General features: G+C 40.4%; 1 protein-coding gene across 6 annotated transcripts in view; it reads left to right on the top strand.

The window, feature by feature from the left end:
* The window catches only part of LOC121507429 (C-myc promoter-binding protein-like), a 114,666-nt gene that overhangs the window by 4,733 nt on the left and 87,580 nt on the right, over window positions 1-22,353 (top strand). The gene's annotated exons all lie outside the window — the stretch shown is intronic.

Raw genomic sequence — 22,353 nt, 5'->3', positions numbered from 1 at the left:
TCCTTTTTGTATAGATGGGCTTTATTGTACAGTAACTTAAAAGTTAAGTCCCTAAGAGTTGTTGCTATGGAAAAGACCAATCATCTCTAACAGTTGCAGCAATGTTAAATAGACAGTGCTTAAATATGTGTGTTTTCTTGATGTTTTCTTGACTTTAGACTACTCAATTTAATGTGAACATATTTTGAGATAATCATTTGTTTATTATTACTCCCCTTGGAGTATCGCCTGTCAAGTTTTTGCAAACCTAGCTGCTAAGTGAAAGTATCTACTTACATCTGCGGCATCAGTGAAAATATTTCTGTCTGATAAGTATAGTGAACCAGAACTCAAGCTGTCATAGTTTACTGCTTCTTTTTCACATCAGACCTCAGACACGCACGGCAGTGATGGCTGTCATCGGGTTTTGACATACTGAGGGTTTACTTCCCAAAGAATTCCCCTCTGCATCGTTCAGTGGTGTCGCACGGGATAGGCAAGTCTGGTCAAATCACGTCTGTGACAGAAATACTCTCAAAGACTGTGATTTGAAAACCTCAGCTCCACATTCCAGCAAGGTAACCCACACTGGAATCCCACAAATCCTCTGCCTGCGTGGCTTTTCTTTTTTTGGTTTTCATTCAAGTCTTAGTCTCTTCACTTATTATGGAGTTTTATCGTGGCTAGGTTCTGTTGTTCTGCATGTGAAGGGCAGGCTGTTTGTCTTTTTTTGCCGTGTCTGTTCATGTTTAGGGGGCAGGAGGGCGCCTTATTGGAATGCCAGAGAGGAAAAAGAGAAATACTTTAGGCCACTGTCATCCAGCAAATGAGCACTCAAATGGCAGAAACCAGTCTCATAGGTCGCTCTGCTGTGCTGTGAAGTCCCGTGCAGATCCAGGCAGAGGATTTACGGCAGTGAGTAAAAGATGAAAGGACAGACAGCTCTACGTGAGTGCTGAGCTGATTGAAGACCTTATGTACGCTCAGTAACCCTGGCTCCTCTCACCCTGACACCAGCCTCAGGGTTAATGCCGGCTGTCCACCTGTAATTGACACCACATGTCACCTCCTGTGGCAGAGGCAGGCTTAATACCTGAGGCAAGGAGAGGCATGCAATTCCCATATTGCGTAATATAGTGAACATAAACAAAGCGAGCAGCATATTCCATGTCATTGAGCTGTCAGCAACAAAATGTGGACGCTCACTTACACATTCCTTCAGGAATATGAAAAATTTTTTTTAGAAGTTTATTCCATTTAAGATGTGCTCAATGACGACAATGATGATATCATCAGTACTGTTGTCTGTGATCAGATTCACTGCAAATTTCATGCTGTTGATGTGGCTGTTGATGATTGGACTATCGAGTTTCCTATCATACTGTTTGTGCAGGTTTGAACTATTGTAGGAGGCCTTGATCATGTTTTTTGCTAAATGCTATTTGTCATATTGTTTTCCCTTTGTGAGGGTCTGTCAGCCAATGGTAGGCTGTTACGTCATCATGTGATGCTGCCTGAGTCGAACGTAGTGGAGAGAGGGATAGAGAGAGCCTATGATACAGCCACCTGTGTTGTTGTTATTTTAATATTTAGTACCTTGGTATTGGATTCTGTGTCAGCAAGGAAAAAATGGTATTGAAACATCTCTAGTTTCTTTGTCACTGCAGATGATGCCACAACCCTAATATTTTCTACCAAGACTTGTTGAAGGCAGAACTTCTGTTACAGTGATGTAAAATCTTCTGATAAAAACAGAATATTGTGTCACCCTGAAGGCCGCAGCACAGCTTGTTGCCCAGTTTTCTGCAACAAAGCCAAAGATTCTGTTCTGGTGAAGAAGCTGGATGGATTTACATGAAGAAAGACTGAGGAAAGGATTACATGTTCCCAGGGAATACCATCCACAAACACTAATTAGCTGTAAGCTCACAGTATTGTCTGCAGGGAGAAAGGCGGGATGTGTCCTCAGTTAGTGGGTGGCATCTGGTGCTGGGTGAGATGATTTTAGGCATTCTGTACTGATGTCATCATCCAAGTGAGATTCACAGCTACCAGGAAAGTCATCTGTCAGAAAAGAAACATTAATTTGCTTTGTCTCTGTGGGAAATCACACAGCTCTGCTGTAATGATAAAAGGGCAGAATAAGGTTTAGCTTAGGCAGAGGAAGAAAAGCAGAGTTTGGAAGTCACTGATGCTATGGACTTTAGACACAGCTGGATGTGTTATGAGACAAGGTGTTAATCAGAACGTTTGCCTTTATGGTTAAAGGAAGTAGGCTTTTGTGAAGGTTCAAGGCTACGCAAACCTGTATGCAACAATGTAGATTTGACCTAGAAATATTAATCAGGCCTTATTTGCATATCGTTAGCCTCATAGCATGATTGCCTAAACATTTTTTTCTGCCAAATTGTGATATCGGCCTAACTATACTCTCCTAATGTTGCTGATTCATATTTTTCTGAAAATCTTAAAGTATGACTTCAGCAATTATGCTGTGAGTCTAATGATATGTGTCAAGGAGAGAGAGAGGGCAGCATCCTCATCCTATTAGACTCCAGTTTCTTTTCTTTTAACAGCAAACACACTGTTTTATTAAATGCAAGATTAAGTCCTAACAAGGAAGAAAAGCGGTTAAAAAGTGGCACCAATCCCAGTTGATCTGGTGGGTGTTATGTATTTTAGCACAGTCTGAGCAGCATAGTGGCCACCTGTAAAACAAAATGAAATGAAGGAGTTTTCATTCATCATATGTCTTGTGCAATGTAAGATAGTGGTAGCTCGAAGCACTTGCAGTAACGACAGTGTGTCTCAGCAGTTTGTATATTAGTTGCATTGGTATATAGGACACAATTTAGATGACATCAGTGTAATATACTGCACCTGATTTGAAATAACAGTCTCGCTGTTTTTTTATTTTTATAATATAATTTGATAATTAACCGACGATTAACCGCGCACATCACTTTATCAACATAAGCTGCAGGTCATCAGGAGGTTATGGAGTCACAGAGTTAATATGCTGCCATTGACAAAGAAAAGTTAACTTTCTAGGTAGAAAACAACGATAGTGTTATCAATGAAGAAAAGTGAACTTTTGAGGTGGAAAACCACAGAATTTTGCATGAAACCACACATCCTTGCAGAAATCATGAACCTTTCAACTGTAAAATGTACTCAACCATGGCATAGGCAATAAAGATAATTTAATCATGCCTAGGTGAATTGCAAATCAGCCCCAGGGAGGCAAAATACTCCACTGTTGTGTCACTGTGTCAGTGGCACACAAGTCTCAGTGTTGATTGGCTGGTGCTGGTCTAGGCGGTCTGATAGTGTTGTGGGTGGGACATTAAGTGAGACTGTGGAGAGTGAAAACAGAGCCAGAGGGGAGGACACACCGGAGCTAAAGTGGCATGCTAACAACGTTATTCATTTTGATTGGTCAAATAGTATGCCAATATAGATAAACAGCCAAATATCAGCCCTGATGTTTGGCCTGGTTGATAATCAGTCTCCTCCTAATTTTTACATATATTATTAGTAATGTATGTAACTATATTCTAATACCCTGGAGTATGTATTTTCTGAACTGGATCACAGATTACTCAGATTTTCTTGTCTGTTTGCTCTTTGTGAAACTTATCAGTTTGCTAAATTCAACTTTAACCTTTTTTTGGATATGGTTACAACACAGTCGTGACTCTGAGGCCTGTAATTGTCTGATACTTGTATTATTCTGCTGCAGCTGTGTGGGGTGTACCTGCTTCATAAGGGTAAAGGATTACTCCCCTGCTGTCCACCCTTTCTTCTCATCATTCAGAGAGAAGTGGGCGTTTATCAGGAGACAGTAAAGACGTCACTGAATCAGAACTGCCAACGTCTGATGTTTACAAGCCACAGATCAAAAGACGTCACACTGGGAATCAAATGTGTAGGTTTGTTTAACCCCAGGATGAAGAGCCATTTATGGAATTAAAGGATCAGGCTGGAAGAGGAGGGAAGGTTTGTGAGATCTGGTTTCATTGAGACATGGTGTTAATTTCAACAGGGCAGTGCATTAGCACTTCTCTGTGCTAATACTGCACACACTGACAGGATGGTAACGTCTAGTACATGCTTGACACCTGAGAGTCTTACCCCTGCATTTACCCCTAGATGTTTCCTGAAATATGACCTTGATTAAAGGCAGTGTCATTTTTTTCCACTAAAGCTGATATGTTACTTTTGTGGCAGTCATTACTTGTCTGTTTTATTGAATTGCATAACTATTATCTCTTGTGTCATGCTGATTAACTGATTTTATCTTCTATGAGACAGAAAAGCTGATGAAGCTGATGCATGCAATTTATATCAAGTTAACCATGCATGTTTAACTCTTTTTCACAAAAAGCTACACATTTTTTGGGGTTGCGGATAAGAAACAAATTGGTGCCTTTGTCGTTGGGGATTTATAGCAATGACCATGCAAAGTGGCCAAGATTTATAGTTTGTTAAATACCAAGATCTATCTGTGATCACAAATTACACAAAAGGTGGGAGGAAGCCGGAGTACCTGGATAGAACCCTAGCATGCACAGGGAGAACATGCAGACTCCACCAAGAAAGGCCATGACCGGGAAGTGAACCGGGAAGTGAAAATCCAGTTGTGCAAATTTGTTTTATTATTATTTTCTAAATTTGTTCTTTTTACGCCCTGCAATTATCATTCTTTGTTTAGCGGTCTTGTACCATTATAGACATGTTAGCCAACAAGCCCTGGGTGTTTTTGGCTTCTCCACATTTCCTGCTGAAGTAACCTCCAAAATTATCATGTATTGTGCATTTCTTGTTCTCAAATGTGCATTTAAGATAAATGAAAATATTATAAGACATTTACTTTGACTAGCTAACCCTTCAAAGCAGATGGATACGTCCATTTCCATGTTTCTCACTGGCGAATCCATCTTGTAAAGCTCCTATCTGAACTGTTTGGGCCCAGTTAGAAAGTGACAGGACCAATCCGTGAAGAGAGGGGCAGTACTTTGGGTGCGGCGAAGTCATGACATAAGCAGGCAGCAACGAGAGGCCAGTGCAGTTATAGTGGAAGAGATTAGCGTGGATGCTGATGAAGCTCCAGTTTTATCAAAACTTGACGATATTTCTTTGTTAAAAGAAGAACAAAGAACAGCAGTGAGTTCTTATCGTATCAAAAATGACAAAAACATGTCTACGGTCGCCATGGTTTGCGTTATGTAGCTCTCTGTTGAGTTTACTTCTGATAGGGAGTAGCTCTTGAGTTTTCACCCCAAGAAAAGCAATTTAATTATCTTTGTCTTGTTCAACATGCATGGGGGTAAAATCCTGAGATTTAAAGGCGGGTTGGTGCAGCTTTAGCAGTGATGCAACAGTTTTTTAGCGCTGAAGAGGAAATGAGCTGAAAGGTGAAGCTTTCAATTTATAAATGAATCTGAGGTGAGACCTCTGGACATCTGAAGGTAGCTCAGAGCACTGCTGCTGCTCCATCACATTGACAGGAGCCAGTCAAGAGGGTTTAGGCATCAGATGCCTCCTGGTCGTCTTCCCTTGGAGGTCTTCAGGACATGTCTAACTGGGAGGAGACCTTAGGGAACCCAGAGCACGCTTGAGGTGTTGTATATCCCTTCTGGCCTGGAAACGCCCTGGGATCCCTCAGGAGAAGCTGGAAAACAATGCTAAAGTTTGGGATGTCTGGATTGACTTTTTTTTTTTTTTTTTTTTTTTCCCCGCTGCTACTGTGACTGGATAAGTGGAAGATAGACGGGTGAGTAGACTGAAAAAACAGACTGATAAATTTTACTCCTGTCACTTGATTTTGCCTCTTTACCTTATCACCTCTGTTGTGTAGTTTGATCAAAAAGTGATTAGGGCTGCAAAGTAATGATAGAAGTAAAATGTTACTGAGTTATGCATGCAATCTGATGGGGATTCTACAGCTGAAGTAGTTTTATTTAAATCCAATAAAATTTTCAGTTGGAAAAAAATAAGAATATTGAGAGAGAATCAGGATCTTAATTCTCCAGAAGAAGATTGGCTGGCTGCAGAACATGAGGGGAATCTGGGGCAGGTGGAAAATTGTTTTTAATTTTCAAACCACTAGAATAAAAGCTTCAGAATGCTCAAAGAAGACAGATAATACAATCAGTATAACAGCTGATAGCTTGGTGTAGAGTTGGACTGAGTATTTCCTACAGCCTCATGACATAATGTGTATCACATTACAGAGGCCACAATACAACATCTATCGCGAGAAACATCAATGTTTGGTTAACGAAGATTCCTACACAGAATTCAACACAGTTTGGTGTTCATTATTGTTGAGGAAAAGCAAATGCAAAGGTTTTAGGACCCTATAACTTCAAACATGATCACTCATGTCTTCAGAGATCCAGGAGGATATAAAAAATACTCTGTAATCCCTAAGCTATTAATAAATGCAAATACAATATTGTGCACATTTTAAGGTTAAAACAGCACCGATACCCAATACTGGCATCAGTATTTTTGCATCCCTCGTTTGGGCCTTTGTTCAAATGATCAGGGCTCATGGTGAGCTTCCTTAAGTGTGCAGCAACAATCTATACCTGATGGCACAGTTGTACATTTTGTCAATATGTACGGCCAATATATTGGCTGTAAATATTGGCTGCAATTTTCATGTTAGCTGATAGCAATATCATACTGATACTAGATCAAAATTGCAATTTCAGCTGAAATTGTGTGGGGTCACATGCTGAGAGCCTGAGAGCTGAATTGTGGTAGAACTGCTGAAAATAGCCAAAACCACAAAAAGTGCTGAAAATAGCATAAAAATAGCATAAAGTAGCATAAAAGTAGCTGAAAATTGCATTCAATGGCTTAATAAAGCATAGAAATAGCTGAAAATAGCTATATTTTAAAAATTATAGGCTAAAAGTTAGAAATGAGAAAAGTCATAGCAGTCGAATGATGAAGAAACTGAATTTTTTAAGTTTAAATGGTGTCGATACAACAAAGTATGAAGGAGGGGATAGCCAGAGAGGAAAAATAATAAACAAAATAGCCGACGCGAATATCAATAGTGTGGATGCTCAGCATCCCCACTAAATATCATGCATTCCTTCTATTTTACTGTGTTTAATCAGAGCATACATGTTTCATGTCTTACATCCAGCACCTGACCTTCTAGTATTTGAAGAAACCCTGAAATAATTAGTTATCTTTGCTTGCATTTTAGCTGGTAGTGGATGGGCGTTCTCATTCATATTTGTTAGTTTTGACTTGAGGGGAGAGCTGCATCATCTAGTTCTGCATCTGCTGCAGCCTGTTGACTTTCTGTGAAGGGGACGAGTATTTCTTAACTTCCATCACAGCATTTATGGTCATATTAGTTCTGTAATATCTGCATTGATTCATGTGTAGACAAGGAGTAAAGGATGATACAAGCTATGATATTTTGAGCACAGGCCTGATGTAGGGTGTAGTAGTTATAAGTCTGTTCCCCAGCCTATTTATAGTTCACTGTTTTTGAGTGCTTGTTTTACTGCTGCAATCAGACATTGACTTTAATGGGATCAGTATCTGAATGCTAAGTCTTTGGCTGCTGTTTCCCCTGCTGCTGTATCACCATCTATCACAGTTTGTGCTTAATTATCCGTAACAAACTCATCAATCATCCCCTCCCACCAAGAGAGACAGATTGTCATAAAACCTGAGCTGAATACGAATTTAGTTACTAAAATGTGGGTTAACAACTTGTGCAAACTTTTGGGCACTTAGCTTCCCTGCTTTTTTCTACTCACTGTACCATTAGCATCTTTGTTATGGATATGGGTTAGCAGTGGCAGGGCACAAACTGCCAATTCTTACACTGTTACTTCCACTTTCTATCCATTGATCCTCCTCTCTGCATAATTAAAGCCCCATGATCTTCTATTATATCCATCCCTTTGCTCATTAAAAAGGAAGTTAAGTGAGTGTTAATGGATAAAACATCAGTGACCCGACCCTCATCGCCCTCCTCCTGCTCTGAATAATGCTCAACTTTGAAGCTTTAATGTGAAGTCAAGGAGTTTATCTGCAGAAAAAAACGAGCGCTGCAGCTAAACCTCCTCTGACCTTACTGAATAAAGAACTTTTTCTCATAGTTTAACCTTGATGTTAAAACGTAGTTTTTGTAGCATGGTTCACAAAGCTGAGACATTTCAGAGGATGTTTGATGACAGGAAGAAAGCCTCCTTTTCTCTGTTATTCTGGATGTGTCTTCTGTGAAAGTGGATGGAGAAACTGGGCTCCAGAAGGAGTTGGTTCTGCATTCAAAACCTGAAAATCAATGATGTTTGAGCTCAGCTCAGCTATCAGCAGCTAATCTATGGAGTGTTGCGTACCCAGTGACGTGATGTTATATCTAGAATACAGTCGTGTCACTAAATCAAATTATTGGTGCACCAAAAGTTCTCTAATAGAGTTATTGAATAAAATTGAATTGCCAGCCAGTAAATATTAAGCATATTCCATCAACTCGACTGCTGCTGCTGCCTACAAAGCACTGGGTTTGCTGTGCTCAAACTGGCTGCTGACTCATGTTTACTTCAGTACATTTAATAAAACACTTTATAAAATAAATCCATCCACATCTGGATGGAGATTAAAACTGGTTTCTGTTAGGACACAAGTCTGCATGTCTTTAAATCCTGAAAATCAGGTGTATGTGATGAAGACTTCAGTCCATAAATATAATGACAGAATTCACACAGAAGGCATTGGATTTTGTCTCTTATAGATGAGCTCAAATACACTTAAGGTCAGTCCCATTTCTATCTGTTAATCCTTCCCTTCAACCCTTGACCTCTGTCTACCCCTCCCCCTTTCCCCTCGACACAGAGTGATAAGGGGTAGGGCTGAAACCTTCCCTTTAGAAAAAAGATGCCACTTGATTGCTGTTCATAATTGGGATTCTGATGTGAATTGATTTTTTCCCCAGCATTCATAATGTTCATTACATTTACATAAAAACACAGGAATCATTGTAATCTGGTTCAGTTATGTGTCACTGTTTTCTTACATCTTTATACCACAGGCGATGCAGGTTGCTTATTTGTGACTCACAGTGGAATGCATCATTTGTAGGAACATCGTGTTTATTGTCACCTTGTAACCTGAACAGCTCTTTCTACATGATTGGTGGCTGTAAGATAATTTGATTTTGATCTTCCCTGTAGTAAAATATGTTTCAGACTTTAAAAAAAGCCCCACTGCCTCAAGATGCAGGCACGTACACAAACTGACAGCCACGAATAGTCTCATACCTCATTAAAACACAAAGTCTTAGGCAAAGGTTAATGCCTTCCAATTATCTCCCATGAATTCTGTCTCATGCCTACATTTACTCCATCTTAGAGCAATTAAAGTCCATGTTTGCTGCTGTTTTTATGTAATTAACCTGGCAATGATATGATAATGAAAGTGTAGTCATCTGCAAGAGGAGGCCGTGGTAGAATAATTTTCTGCAACACTAAATATGCAAACATTTCTCATTCACATAACAGGCAGAGACTAAAGCTCGTTGCACAATTCTTTGAGGGTATTTGGCTTACTTACATGTGTGGTAGGGATGATCATTCCACTCTTTCTTGTTCTTCATGTTTGATATTTTCACGATATTCAGTATATAATATAAAGACGCTCAAATAACATCACTCTCCTTTGGAATGCTTCACTTGAGATTCCATAATCAAAGCTGCATGTTTAAAGGCTTTTGTTTGAGGAGGCAGCATATCACAACCAACATCCTTGAGCGCCGGAGTAGAGGATGATATTGACAGCATGAAGCTGCAGAAATATCTCAGCATCGTCCCACTTCAATCAGTGCATTTATGAGAGAGATTTACTACTGGATATCTTTAGTGAGGGACAACATGGTTGTCACGTGTCTGCTGAAGGTCTGTCTACATTATAATTTTTGAATTTGTGAGATGACTGAATAAAACTACTACTTCTGCAACAAAATATTTCAGTATATCTTTCAGCCCAGCACCATCCCGCAGTGGCTTTATTACACTGCAGTTAGTTATGCTCATGCTTATGGTTGCAAGAAGATAGTGGTTCAACATGGACAAAATGCAGCTCATTTCTCACAAAGGTCATCTTTCTCCCTCAGTGTAAAATGACCTGATGTTGCTGAAAGAGCCACAAGATCCAAACGCCCTCCGCTGTGGACTAACTGGAAGCAGATGCTTGGCCAGTGGGGCTTCCTACTGGCTTGTGTTTATGTTCTTGAGCACATTCCTTTTCACCTCCTCCACGTGTCTGCCCTGCTGCGGCTGTGTCTGTACTCGGTGTCTTTACAGCTGCAGCCCAGAGCAGTGACCAGAGCTTAGCGAGCCTCAAACCAGAGTCCCTTTGGTGAGTTTCATTGGCTCCGGTTCTTGTGAACTCAAGACAGCTGGAAATCGTTCGCTTGTCACGTTTGCTTAAATAAAACCCTTGCAGAGGAGACTGAAGGCCTGTTGGGTCTGGAAATCTTATCGAACTCCTCCCTGATTTCCCACTGTGGTTATAAGCCAGCGAGTTTAGGCTGGGAAGCTTTGTCTTTGGCTCTGGCACCAGACCCATGTGGCCGAGTTTAAAGTTTCTTTATTTCTCTTGTATCTGGCTCCCACACTTCTCTTTATGCTGTGTGGTTACTGCATAGCATTAGATAGATCCCAGATAATCAGCGCATCTAGCTGTGTCAAGCCAAAAAGCCCCTTTTAAAGCACATTTAAAGCACATCTTTAAGGTATTCTGCAGTGAAATGCTGATTGCTGCCTTTCAAATACGAATAGTGTGCAACCTCTCAGGGAAATCTGTGTCTTTAGGCATTTTTGCTGGATCCAGCCCCACCATAAATCATTCAGAGATTCGTAAATATTACTGTAGTGCTTCAGGACCAATGTGAAAGACTCCAGTGACCTCTTAAAAATGTTCGCAGCCTGAGCCCATCCTGCCTTAAATGCTCACCGCTCTTTCTTTCTCTGCTGAGAGGTATCAGTTGTGATTTCTTTCTGGGCGTTTACCGTCAGTCCACGTCCACTTTTCCTTCCAGGTCAGTCTGCCAGGGGAGAAGTAGGGCAGCCAGCAAATTAAGATGTTTGGATTAGACCACTTAAGCCTTGAAGCAGATTTTTATGTGGATGTGTCAGGCAGGGTGTGAGTCACAGCTCTGCATCTTGTGGATGCAGCTTGTAGAATGGAATCTAGTGATGATCTGAGCAAGATGGACTAAATAATGGATGGGAATGTCAGAATGATATGCTGTCTCAGCACTTAAGTTCACCTAAAGTACATACAAAAGGTACCTTATGTAGAAATTTTGCACTGAAATGTCTTAATTAATGAATATATGACCAAACCCTTATATAGTCAGCCACGTTGTATATTTCCAGCCGTTTTCAAAGCCAGAGAAATCCTTAAAAATGTTTTTTTTTTGTTTTTTTTTTTTGTGTAAAAAGATGTTATTTGCCATGGAGGCCAGATCAGGAACTGCTTCTGGAAGCAGTTGTTCTTTTACTGTGTCTTGCAGCATTTAGCTGTTAATTCTAAGGATGCACAATACTGGATTTTGCAGATATCCAATATGCAAATATTTCCAAATGCATTTTGGTTTGTCTTTTCAGTAGATACCAATATCAAAACAGATACAAATGTAGTTCATACCCACAATCTAAGTCCTTAAACTACACTGGAAGATTGAAGGAATGGGCATAAACTCAGAAAATAACATAAGCTAAAGTAAACTTAGCTCAAAAAGTAAGGTAATTTGTGTTTGGTAGATTATTTCCTTGATGTAACAAGGCTTCTTTGCAATAAATCTTATACCATTGGAAAGCCTGTTTATTTCCCTTTTAAATGGTACTGCATTTGTGAGGAACATGCATTTGTGGAATGAACAGCAGAGCTGAGTAGCAACACATGCTGTGGAGCCTAAACATGTGGAGGAACGTTATGTTGAGATTCTGCATATGGCAGCTGGATCACAGGGTCAGAGTGTGGAGAAGACATGGAGAATGTAATGCTGATTGTTGCACCAATGGAGTAACATCTTTTGTCAGAGGTAGTGTGATGTGTGTTGCGGCATCTCCCTCACTGGAAAAAACGAGGCTTGTCATCATTGGAGGAAATCTCACTGCAGAGAGATGTCAAGATGAGACTCTGCCACCAGTGGCAATCCCATATCTCCACAGTCTGGGATTGGACTTTATCCTCCAAGAGGACAACACTCGCCCTCACAGAGCAGGGTCTATCAGAGACTATCTCCAGAATTTGGGAGTTGAGAGGATGGCATGGCCTGCCAGCAGTCCTAACCTGGACCCCACTGAACACATGTGGAATCAGCTTTGCCAGAGTGACCTACAAAACACAACCATACTGGCTGACTTGCGTCAAATGCTGGTTGCAGAATGGGATGCCATCTCACACCAGTGTGTGTCCAGGCTGGTGACCAGCATGAGAAGGAGGTGCCAGGCTGTTGTGGCTGTGTGTGGTTATTCCACTACTCTGTTGAGGCTCCTGTTTGTTGAATGAATACATTGTTAAACTGACAGTATGTCTTATTTCTTCAGACTTCAATCATCCAATTCACCAAACACCAAACAAGAGTCAATGGCAGAATAAGCTGTTAGTTATTGGCAGAGAAGATTTGGCATTCACTCTGCTGCTCATACCACAAATGCATGTTCCTTTTAAAGTTGTCACCATTTAAAAGAGAAATGGTTGATTTCCAACAGTATGTGATTAATTTACAGGAAGCATTGTTGGAACAAAGAAATAATCTACCAAACACTCATTTCCTTACTTTTTTGTGCTAGGTTTAGATCTGCTGGTTCCTCTTTAAACTCCTGTTATTTGTGCAGTACATAAGGCTAATATTTACAACCAATATAGGCCAGTATTCACAGCTACATGCACATCTTTTAAAACTGTTACATTGGATGATTATTATTATTAAAACTTTGCATATCAGATAACAATAATTAACTTTTTAAGCTAATAACTGCATTCCTGATTATTGACCTGCCTAGCCCTTCTTGTTGTCACTGTGCTTTCACTGTCATACAACTGTACACATCAAGGTGCCATATGACCACTAGGCATACATTTTGCTTTCCTGTTTGTGTTTTCCTGTTAGTTTTTGTTAATAGTGCACTGTCAGTTTATCAATCGTTAGATGTTGTAATGTGTGTAGCTTGTCTCAGCTGAAGTAGGAACAGAGAAATATAGTGAATTTCTCTCTCTGTCACCCGTGTCTCCTACATGAACTTAGTGATGTTGATTTCTTCTATTCCTGAAATGTAGGCCAGGCAGAGAGAGGGTTGAAGACAATAAATTCAGTCCTAGTTATGCAGTCTATATATGCAGGCCTTATGTAATGTGTGCCACAGTACTGCTGCCGTGGTTTGTTCTGTATTTTTAGCGACGGGACAGCATGGCGAGGATGAGTATCATTCTTTGGCCGTCATGTGGCTCTGTGGTCGGTCTAACCTGGGAGTGACACACCAGAGCTCTCCTCTGCTTCTTATCCAAAGGATTGTGGTAAACTAGGTCAGCTTCTTTTTTTTAGTTACAGTTTTGCAATAAATGAGGAGTTAACTGTACTTTCTGGGTGTTACATGAAACAATACCCACGGCTGTTTTCTGTCAGAGTTTCATGAAAAATCCCCGTGGGTCCACAAAGACACAGGCATTAGAAAGAAATGAGATATCTGCTAGAGCCGCCAACACCCTGGGTTGTTCCACCCCTCTTTTTATTATGCATGATGTTATTTTATTATCACTGCATGTGCTTCGAATTATCAAAGAGGGAACTACCGATTGGATTAATAGCTTTATGTACTTGTCCTACATTTTTAGAAAACCACACAGGTTGACCACTTCAGTTTCTGCCTTTTGTAAAGCCTGTGTTAATGCAAGAATGCGACCCCATGACCTTGTTCCTGCACACAAACACATAAAAAGCTTCATCAGTGTCTCACCTCGTCTTCAGGACGTCTGTCAGCCTTTCCACACACGTGTTCACATGCAGGCTTTTAGCAGTGGAGCACACCTGAAGGTGCAGAGGAATGTTAGTGTTTGACCCCACCACTATTTTCCCTTTTTTGTCTCCTGTGCGTCAGGATGTAAAGGATCTGTATTTATGTAACGTAGCTATATAAACATGCTCAGTTTCACTTGCACCAGCCGGCTCTGAACGTGTTTTCTTTATGAAATGAGAGAGGAGACTATTTTGCATTTTCTGTGTTTTGTATTCTGCTCAATTCCCAAGTAAATATTTCAAAAAGAGAAGAGAGCACGTGTCCCACATCCTGTCCTCTGGGTGTTACTCCACTATGTTGTAACGCAGGAACATTTATGAGTCTGCTCTGTGTTGGAAAGGAAGTTAAATGCAGACTACGCTCCTTGGCTAAGGATGCTCAAACATCTGTGAGACTTTTAGGCTGGAAATGTACTTTCTACTGACGCAGATGCGTGATGGCTGCGTCAGTTTAATGCGTCAGCTTCCTCAGAAATTAACACACAGCTGATGCTGTATGCTGTATACATGTGTGGTGGAGGCAGCGCAGGCAGAGGAGGTGTTATAGTCGTAGCAGCAGAGACAAAAGCTGGAAGTTTACCAGCAAATTTATAACCAAGTCCACAGTCTCCACGTCCTTACCTTGTGCACTGTTCCTGCACTGAGACAAATATGTCCGTCAAAGTGTCGCACTTGATGATGTAAGTGTGCGCGATGATCGCAGACACATATGTCTTCAACCATAGTTTATTGTTATCATTACTGAATGCTGTTTTCTCATCGTGGAAAGTTTTTTATCGCAGTATATTGCAAACAATAAGATATCGCCCATTCCTAACATGCATAGTACTATAGTAATTGTATAGTAACCTCCTTGATTGTCTCCATGTTTATAGTTTACATCCCACACATCATCAGGTTGACTGTGGACTCCTACATGTATAAAGCTCACCCTAAAGGTTAAACTACAGTGCAGTACCTCAAAGCATAGTTTCACTGACAAACCATTTGCATTTTACCAGTTAAATTTGCTGGATGACCCTTGGAGTTCATCCCGTATTTGAAGGCAGATTTTGAAAAAGGAATGTGGCCTGAGCGTCCTGCCGCCAAAATGACCACAGGCCTCGATTCACCTCTCTCACCTCGCTCCTTTTTGTCTTATCACTGCTGACCAGACACCATTTAGCAGAGAAAATTAGCTCACTGCGGCTGTCTCCTCATCAGCGTCTCACTGTGAGGAAGTGATGAGATGCATTTGTAATGTGAGTGCAGGAGCCAGGACACAGTGAACCAGCATTTTCTCTCCATCTGCCAATAGCTGGAAGTGATAATCAAAGAAGGAAACACAAACGGTTCTCTGTTTGGATAAAAGCTTGGCTCAGTCAACCTCCAAAGATTATTTCATTTGAACAATAAATTCTCAGCTTTTGTAAGACTAATGTTAATCGACTACCAAATGTTGTGGTTATAAAAGGATAACTCTGCTGTATTTATATTTATGCTTCCCGACAGATGGAGAACGGCAGATTTCTCTATTTATGCTTCTTGACTGTGAGCACAGCAACATGTGTCAGGAGGACAGTTCTACCTGAAATGCTTTCAACTCTGCAGATGATGAAACACAAACGCAGAACAGATCAGACTGTGCAGGTGGAGGAGACTGGCTGTTAGAGGTCAAACCAGAGAGGTTATTTTGAACTCGCCTTCACATGAAACCATCTCTGATGAAGGAGGAGGAGAATAAATGGAGTCATAACAGTGTTACTGTGCTGCCAGCTTAGTTCTTACTAACACAGCATCACACAGACCAGTGCTGATTTCAGAAGCTATCTGATTTTTAAAGTCTTCGCACACTGTGACCATTTTTTTTCTGGATGCATTTTTGGATTCTTAATTTGACAAAAGCATCAAACATATCAATCTAGCACATTGAGTCTGATGTGTTTATATCTATTCATTACAAAAACTCACAGTATGTAGAAACGGTCTTATTCTACAAGGACAATAAACAGTGAAGGTGATTTTTTTCCCCAAGCTTGTGCATCACAGCACTGTGCCAAGATGGAGAGAGAAAAAGAGAGAGCATCAATTCAATCTTTCTTGTTGCATGTTTGCAAGTACAAATTTTGGCCTTAGTCTAGTAGATAGTTTCCACTGGGCAGTCCAGTTCAGATTGGTGTGGGACGGCACGGTTTTTTTGCTGTTTCCATAGAGATAAAGTTAGAAAGGGTCCCAAAAATCCATACCGTACCGTCCCAAAATAAATATCCTGTTAAATATCCTGTGATCTTCAGCTGTGATGTCGGGAAGAATTTCTACAGATTGACCATCATGTCCACTTGTAACGTCGCCCCATGGACGACCTCAGAGGTGCAGACCTTCATGGGGGTTATCGTTGATGAGGAGGTGCAGAGAGAGTTAGATGGTGCTGTTAGAAATGAGAAGGTGTTCCAGCTGGATGATGTCACGCCATTGCATGGCCCACACTGCTATCGACTTCCAGTGTACATCCCCGCCCACAAGTGAGGGTACGGGTGTCAGTGGAGACTAGGGATGTAACGTTAACCAGTATCACTATAAACCGTGGTCAAATTTGAGACGGTTAGTATTACCATTTCAAACTTTAATTACTGTTAAAACTATGTTTGATTACCGCACTTTGAAAACTCACGGTGATACTGCTCAATTCCCGGAGAAGCCGCAGCGCTCTGTGGCAGTAATGCAACTTCATGGATGCCAGCTGCCGTTAAACACCATAGAAGAAGAAGGAGCAGTGTTCTCTGACACTCTGGTGTGCGTGCGCAGTTTGAAAACATGGCGAGAGAGAGTGTGCGAGAGAGAGCGAAAGAGCGAGAGAGAGAGAGAGAGAGAGATTGTACACAAAGGTACATGAAACAGTATAAGTGTTCTTTCTGTACCAGTTTTTCTTAGATCTGTAAGACTAGATCTGTGGCTTGAGCACTGAATATAAAGAAAAGTATTCTTGGATCTTATCTACAATTTGCACAAAGTGCAGCTACCTCTTATGGCCGTAAGGTGCCATCTTTAAGGCACATTTGTATGTTTGATGTTAATATTTTAATGTTCTGCCAACAAAGTACATTTTGTGTGTTATTTTATTTAAAAAAAAACTTGGTTAAATGATTTCAGTGTGTGTATAAGTACTTTTTGAACATTTCGAGCACATTTTAACAATACCGTGATAATAATGATAACCGTGATAATTTTGGTCACAATAACCATTATATGAAATTTTCATATCATTACATCCCTAGTGGAGACGCAAGCCAGTTTGAGGTTTAGCATACAAAATTGTACCAAACTGCACCAAACCAAACCAAACTCTCTGGTGGAAACAAGTCATATGATATTCTATAGTTGGTACCTGAGCCTGAACCTGTTTTGAGTTTTTCCAGCCTGAAGATGGTCAAAATTTTGTTTCAGTGTGAAGCACAATGCTGATCTGCTTCTTTGCTGAGTCTTCCATTCTCATCAATGTTCAACTACCAACTTCAACATTTTAGTCTCCTCTTGTTTACAAAAACGGAACCACACATTTTTCAGAGTTTTTATTATTATCAAAGATCTTTTAACATTTTACTGTGCGGTCTTTGTGACGGAAAGGTTGGTAACAAACATTTTCCATCCTTTATTACTGACTTTGTCAACGCTGTTTTGACATCTTAACACAGTCTCTGTGATGTAAAGAAGAATAAGTGGAGGTATAGCTGCGATTCTGTGGCAGCTAAGATATTTCCTTCATAGCATCTCACAAACTAAAGTTAGCAGCCTTTTCACTTTTCTCCTGAGCCCACACATTCAGACTAGCTAACACCCTGTGCTAATTAAAGCTCTCTCCACACGCCCTCATACTGCATATGGTTGGAATCACTGAACTTGTCCAGTTAAATCATCCATTATTAATCCAAGCAGAAACTCTTAAATTGCACATGAAATGACTCTCTGGGTGAGACATTGTCATCGACTGAAACACCAACAGGGGAATGTTTTTATAGGGGACTCCCTTGAAAACAGAGTACTTCTTCCAGATGTGCATCGTTCTGCAGGACGTAGCAGGGTTGGCGAGGGCTGTAACCACCAAAGCCAAAATGTTTCTCTTTCTGCCTGGAAGCTGTAAAACTAAAGTACAACAATGCAATAAATTCTAAAAGCCAAAACACAACTTCCTTTAAGAAATAAGTCAGAAATATGACAGAATATAAAATAAAGCAATCATAATTTCCTCATTTTTGAATTTTTAAGATTGGTGTTACCTCAGTACACGCCTTCCTGCTTTTCCTGAACCCATTGCTCATGATATAAAATGGACTTGGCAAATGGATTTGAGTTTGGGATGGGGATAAGGGGACAGGGATGGAGTGGGAGGGATGGGCTGGGGTAGAGTCATGTATTCTTTCTTTCTTATTCTGTTTGTAAAGCACTTTGTGCTACGTTATTTTTTAGGAAAAGTGCTATATAAATAAAGATTGATTGATAATTTGGTTTAATTAGGTGCGGAAAATATCAGCATTTTTTGGTCTGTTGGGATGTCACTTTGTTAGATTTGATTACCATAAAGCCATACATTTGTTCAAGACAGACGACTTGAGGTACAACAAATCAGCACAAATGATGTGATGTTAGGAGGAAGAGGGGCGGGGCTAGATCACACCTGGAAAGAAGGCTCGCAAACCTGCTAGATTTTCTTTCAGGCGGTTGTGAGGCTTTCCAGGTGTGGACTTGTCATTTGCTTTGACATGCTTCATAGGATAAAACTGTCAGTTTTCAGCCTGATGGGTCCCAAAATCCTATGACTGCCCAGTCAGGCCAGAATCACACTTAAAGATTGTAGTCTGACCTTGGTGTAAATTGTAGAACAAAAGATCGTAGGATTGACTCAGTAGAATTCTGTATGCATGGTTCCTAACTGGTTGGTTGGAACGAAGAGTAGGTGGTGGAGCCCTTTCCAGTGGGTCACAAATGTGTGCCTGAAAATATGTGCCACTAAGTCTATAAAACTCACTTGAACATGCCTACTTTGTGCTCTCTTCTATTTGTCATGTTTTGTACTGTTTGAAGTCCATACTGTGTCTTATTGGTAAAAAAAGTAAAATTTTGGCTGCCATTTCTTATTGAAGAGTTGATGGTGGATCCTGAGGCTTGCCCAGTGGAGAAGCTGACAAGAACGAGCATCAGTCATTCTACTCTGTGCAAGACTGGATGTAAAGCATCATCTCTGTGTCTGCAAAGAAATAAAACAGCCTTTATGTTCTAGATTTATCAGGAAGACTCTGTTTAATGCAGAAACTTTAAGACTCCTTAGGACAGTGAAGGCCCCTGTATGAACATAAGTGTACCGTGCTCGGGTACCATGCCTTCTTTTGAGAGATTTGCACATTGACTCTGCACACACTGCCACCTGCTGTAGGGCAGAATACACATGCTAGTCTACTCATGTGAACGCAGAGGAGCGAGGGGGGGGGCTTGGGAACTGTATGAAACAATCCTTACATGCAAGCCGTGTTTTTGCCGTGCAGATGGACTTTTCCACAGGTTCTTATTCAAGCTGTCATAAACCCCATGTGTTCTTGTGTTTTCATGACTGCTCTGGAGAAGTGCAAAAGCACATTCTGGGTTAAAGTTTCATTTTTAACCCTCAGAGACAAACTCACCTCCCGGAGGCTTGAGTGTGGCTGAGTGATGGATCTGGTCACTGAGGCAGACTGAGGTATTACACCACCACTCCCCAAAGAAAAAATGTGTCTGTAAAATAAAACTGGCTTACAGCATTTCTTTGTTACTCAGCACTTTAACATTTTGTCCGACTGCAGAGCTTAGTGTCAACTTTCTTTGTCACGAAAGAAAAGAGGAATATTATGTAAGTCTTTTTGGAGGACATCATGTTTCAAGGCATTCAGGACTCAAGTAGTAAAGTACAAAATGGTTTGATTGAAAGAACATTTCTACATTTCATCCAAGTTGGAATCCTTGAGGTTCGCAGAAGACAGGGTCACTGTGAGTGGAAATGACTGTTTTCTGCTGTATGCGTGTTTGATAAATGAGGGCCAAAGGAACCAAACTCCATAGAAGTAACAAAGAAACTATTAAACACGTCATTTTTGGCAAAGCAGCTTCTCTTTGTAGATTTGCCATTGATTGTCCTTTTAAGCTGTTAACTTTTTTCTCCATTGTGTTCTTGCCTCTCCAAACATTTCATGTCCATACCCTCGGTGGTCCTGATCTCTTTTGTTTTCCTCCCATTGCTCTGAGATCATGACACAACAAACATCAGTAATTAACAGCAGAGCTGGATCAGGGTTGCACTGCTCTCCTCAGAGGACCATCAGGGTACTGAGTTTCCCTCTGCTCTTAAAGCAGAAAATGCTCTCTTTCTGTGTTTAAGATTCAACCAAAGAACCAAAGTTCAACTGAAAACTATTGACTTCTTTGACTACATTGGAGATTTCCACTGTTTTCTATAGTGTGCTATTCAGCAGTCATTTAGTTCTGAATGAAATAACCAGAGATGATTATGTAACCAAAGGTAATTAGCTGCACCTAAACTGTAGAAAAATAAAGAAACGTCAACATGGAGCTCTTTTTGACATCACATGGTAACTTTCCTTTGGGGGCAAGAAGTGAGCTGCTCAGAATTATGGCAAGCGTTCAAGTCTGCAAAAAAAAAAAGCATTCTTAAGCTTCTTTTGTCCTAAAAGTAGTGAAATATTCAGGTAAAAAGAAAGAAAAAACAGAAATAGCAGCAGGTAGGAATTAAAGAAGCCTCTGTCTAAAGCCTGGCTGAGCAGTGTTGGGTATGGTCCATTTCCACAAAGCAGCCCGGTTTGGTTCAGAACAGTTTTGTCATGGTTTAGCTCACTGACCTCTGATCTTAGCATGTTTCATCAGTTGATGGCTCTTCATTTGGTTCCAAATGAATTTTGGAATTTTTCTGATGATATTTGCAGCATAGAGTCCTGTCTAGAGCTGAAAACCACTAACTTTCCTCTGTTCCCATTTATTCCTTATAGCTGTCTCCCACTCTCTGACCCCAACAGACTTTCAAGATCAAACGACTGGAAACAACCTTTACACCACGGTCATAGCCTTTGGCAGTGCATGGCAGCACCTGTGTCTGACTGGACTTGAAGCACTTTGTGTCTCTTACTGATGTTGTTTCCTCCTGTCTAGATCTTTGTTTGTGTTGTACTTACTCTCAGATGTGCGTCAATTCGGACAGAAGAGTGTACTAGATGACGTTGTACCATTGTAATCATTATCCTAATTTAACAACCTAAAATTTACCCCACTTCTGCCTCTGACTCATTTTTCAGCCACACTTCTGTTTGTTTTGTGCCTTTAGAGTGGTGTGTCACTTGAGAGTTACCATAGCTGCTGAAAAGCAGTTATTGTTCCTGTAATCTGGATTTCAGTACAAATAAAGCCAGAGGCATGACTAGAGAAAATAAACATCTGTGTATTGTTGGTCGTTCTTATTGTTTTTTTATGGGAATTATCAAGTTAGATAAAGTCAGAAAGTCTGGTGACACATGCACCACTAAATGAGTGACAGTATTGTATCTAAGAGTGAGTCGAATATTATATATTGGTTGAAAGAGTCTCATTTGACTTTAGATCTCACAGTCAAAAAGCTGCTTATGAAAAAGAGATCCAGATCCAGCTACATGGGGAAGTTGAATGTCTAATTTTACATAAATTTGCCTGTTTTCCTGAAGTAAATCATGCCTCACAGCCTATCTTGGTATAAATATACACATTTATAGCTATGAATGAAATTCTGAGAATAATGTGTACTTTAAATCAGCCTCCTTTGAAACACAACAGAAACACCACATAAACTCTTGACGTCTCACTGCAGTTGCTTTTTAATGCAGAAGTAGTTTGATAAATTTAATTTTGTAAAATCCAAATTGTTGCTGTGCTTTTTATTCTGTTTTGTGTTGCGGTTACTCTGCATATTGCTGCAAAAAGTTTATTCATGGTAATGTGAAGGAATTCCTGATGTCATAATGTTTATTCCATTTTCATCTTGAGTTATATCTTGATGGGTTTCAGAGATGTGTGTGCCTGTTTGAGAGGTTTATTTTGCAGGGTGTTTTGCCTGTAGTTTATAATTCAGTAGACAAAATCTGACCAATTGGGAGTACCCATAATTATAGCCTTACACAACATGTGCATTGTGCAAAGTTATCAATGTTACTCCAGTATGTCAACAACAAGTAATCGCGTACCCGAGCAACCAAATACTTGTACCCCTCTCAGGTTTTCTGAATGAAAAGCAACTTTCATGTACCGGTTTGCTCTAAGTTTCACTG

The sequence above is a fragment of the Cheilinus undulatus genome, linkage group 1, assembly GCF_018320785.1.
Source record: "Cheilinus undulatus linkage group 1, ASM1832078v1, whole genome shotgun sequence".
NCBI lineage: Eukaryota > Metazoa > Chordata > Actinopteri > Labriformes > Labridae > Cheilinus > Cheilinus undulatus.
Note: the sequence above shows the minus strand (reverse complement) of the source record. Positions and strands in the feature narration are given on the sequence as shown.